A 3,406-nucleotide genomic window follows, 5' to 3' on the forward strand; every position below is an offset into this window, starting at 1 on the left:
ATCTAAAAAACATTATTTTATACCTTTTTCTTTTGTAAAAAATCAGTGGTTCCCCATTATCTATAAGGTAAAGACTAGAATCCCTACATTCATACTTAGGGTTTTCCACTGGTATGGTCCCTAAAAGGTTCATTCACTGGGAACTTGGTCCCCAGTGCAGCAGGGCTGAGAGCTGGGTCTGGCATCTGGTTCATGGAAGAGCTTCCCTGATGAATGAACGGATCCATCTATGGACTGTGAATGAATCTATGGCTGACTGAATGAATCTGTAGACTAATGGGCTATGGTGAGAGTGGCATGCCTGCTCTCTTTTATCACGCAAGATACAGCCCCTGTGAGCAGCAACCGTGAGCTAAATCCACCTCTTTTCTTTATATACTATCCATTCTCAGAGATTTTGTTAGAGCAGCAGAAAATGGGCCGAGACAGCCAACCAATATGAGTTCTCCGTAATTGCCCAAATATGCACCTCAATATTCTCAGCATGAAATTGTATTTCACTTGAGGGGACTCATATGGATTTCACAACATGCCTTGCTCACTTCTGCCTGCAAGCTCCTGCCTGTGCTATATCTTTTCATCTAGAGTGTTATTTTTGTGCTAGTCTTCCTGTCCAAACCCTATTCACCTTGACTTTTGATAACTCAAGCCATTTTCTTCCTTTTTAAAATTTGTTTATTTTTAAGTATGTCTCTCTGTGTGTTGGGATGTGTGTGCAGGGCCCATGGAGGACAAAAGAGAGGGTCTGATGCCCTGGAGCTAGAGGTACAGAGGGTTGGGAGCTGCCTGACATGGATGCTGAGACCAGAATCTTACTTGAGTTGAATTACTCATGTAGCCCTTAGGTCCAGCTTCTTATCTTCCCGTGTGTGCACATGTTCATACAGGCACTGTGTATAGTGTACTCAGGTCACAGTTCCTTCAAAACTAACAGTGCTGTTTCATATTTCTTGGTGTGGCCCAAAGGGCTCAAGTGAACCTACACCCTATGGGTTCATGAACTTTACCACAACTCTTTCACAGCAGGGGATACTTTGATAATAACTGGGACCCAAATCAGATTTGGGAAGGTTTCCATCCACACACACACACACACACAGAGACCCTTTGATCATACTGTAAAATAGATGCAGCACTTTGGAGTGAGGAAGACTGGCAGACATGGAGGTGGACTTTCCCCAGGCTGCGGCCATCTTTGACCTGCTGAGCTTCACCTCTTGGCTACAGTCTTGGTCTTGCTCCTTTGTCCTCATCTGCTTACATCTCAGGCTGGGATCCCAGAAATTCAAATTGCTGGTGAAGAGTTCTTCCTCTGCTTTCTTGTTTTTTTCTCCTCATGATGACCTCCTGCTGCTTGAAGTCCCTTCTGTCTTCCTCATCAGCAAGCAGATTCAAAGAGGACCTTACTTCTTGTTCAGGTCCCTCATGGTGGGAGTTGGGTCATACCCTGCTAAGAACAGCCTTATGGGAATAGATTCTCCTTTTGCTGGCGCACCATCCATGATTTCATACTTAGTGACCGTTTCTGTTGTGGTGCTGGGTCCAATTCCTGTGATCTTTCTTGATTAGTTGTAACTCTACATGTTGTGTTTTATCCTTACTAATAAGAAGTAAATTTTCTGATAGTCACATCCTTTAAATGCTACTTTGACTTATTATATTCAAACTCTATGGGCAGACAACCTTCAATGCCCACTTCCATTTTAATAGGGTTGTTGACATCAGGATAGGTAGCAAGCTGGTAAACAATAAGATCATACTCTTTCACTAAGTCTGTCAGCCTCCTCACAACCATCACCTTAAGAAAATACCCCAGGTGGCACGGCACAGATGTGATATATGACTCACATGGCTTTTCAACTTGCATAAATTCAAAATCCTAACTTCTGCCCCGAGTCAGTTTTCTGGGTAAGTCTAGTTCTTTCACGAGGTTTACAGATAGATGAGTATTCCTCTTGTCATTGAAAAGTTCAATTTGACCTACAAATTCAATTATAATTCCTTGATGATCTAGCCTCTTTGCAGGGGGCTTAAAGACTAGATTTACCTTTCCTGAAACAGTCTCCATTAAAGAGGAGACAGTGCTGTTCTCCTTGGCCATCTTCAGTTTTCATTTCTGCCATATCCTGGCTCCCCCATCATTAAGGGCAACATCAGTCTCACAAATAGGACCAAAAAAGCCTCCAAGAAAACTCATTGTTACCACAACCAGGTCCCCTATGTCACTCAGCTTTCCCTCAGGAGAACTCTCAGCCTTGGAAATGGTTTCTGGAGCCAACTCTTGATAAGATTTTGGTGTGAATGTGGCTTATGACAGGTGCTGTGACAATGCCATTTTCCAGAGACTGTCCCTCTTCAAGATTGCCTCAGCTGTGGGATAGTCTGATGTAGCCTATTTTACCCAAGAACCCTGGTAAACACAGGTGCATTTACAAGATCCCAGAAATAAGCTTTTAGATATTAGCTTGGGTTAAAAAAAAATGTCAATAACACTGACAGCAGAGACTTGCTGCCCAGCACAGACAAAGCTACACCATGAATTCAGCTGTGCCTGCTTGTAAAAGATCCTCACAGTTGAGTCTTTGGACTATTGTTATTCCCTTCTAGCAGAGGGGCGTGAGGAGGGTCATGGGACCCTCATCTGAGTATCTGGCCTCTCCTCCCAGTCAACTGTATGCAATTCTTTCCTAATTGCACAAAGCCCTGGTGTCTTGGGGAAAGGCTAGAGTGTATATGGGAAAGAGCAGAGGCAGATGTTTCCAGCTGTGCAACTATAGGGAAGCTGAGTCTCTCTTCTGGGGTCGCCCACACTTCTGTACATAACCCCTCACCCAACCTAAGCCAACGAACTGACTGGTTCTCTAGAGTGGACTTTGGTATGTTAGTTTGTCACTGTGACCTTAGGAGGAGGGGAGACATTGTTCACATCTGCTCCAGGGAGGAATTTTGTCAACAATATCCCATCCTTTCCTTGTCCTGAGGCCCTCCTGTCTATACCTCTGGTCAGGAATTCAGGCACAAGATGAGGAATGGTGTCCCTTTGAGGCTGAATCCTAATTGGTCTTATAATAAAAACCTGGAGCCAGATACTGGGGTAAATGCTGAAAGATCAGAGGAAACAAGCCATGGCCACTTCTCATCTTGCCAACTCCTTAGCCAAAAGGGGGAGATCCTGTCTCCACAAGTCCTCAGACTGAATGCTCCCGAGTTCTCAGCCAAAAGGGGGGGTGAACTTCTATCTCCTCCTGCCCAGCCATATCACTTCCTGTCTCAACCTTCCTAGTGCTGGGATTAAAGGCATGTGATCTCAAGTACTAGGATTAAAGGTGTGTGACTACCAAATATTGGGATTAAAGGTGTGAGCCATCACCACCTGGCTCTGTTTCTCTTTTAGACTGGATTAATC

The 3,406-nt window shown here is 44.3% G+C and overlaps 1 pseudogene; it reads right to left on the reverse strand.

Moving 5' to 3' along the window:
* Positions 1-1,257: 1,257 nt before the first annotated feature.
* Positions 1,258-2,197, reverse strand: LOC131915639 (vacuolar protein sorting-associated protein 26A-like; annotated as a pseudogene).
* Between the last annotated feature and the right edge of the window lie 1,209 nt (positions 2,198-3,406).

The sequence above is a fragment of the Peromyscus eremicus genome, chromosome 7 (genome assembly GCF_949786415.1).
Source record: "Peromyscus eremicus chromosome 7, PerEre_H2_v1, whole genome shotgun sequence".
NCBI classification, from domain to species: Eukaryota; Metazoa; Chordata; class Mammalia; order Rodentia; family Cricetidae; genus Peromyscus; species Peromyscus eremicus.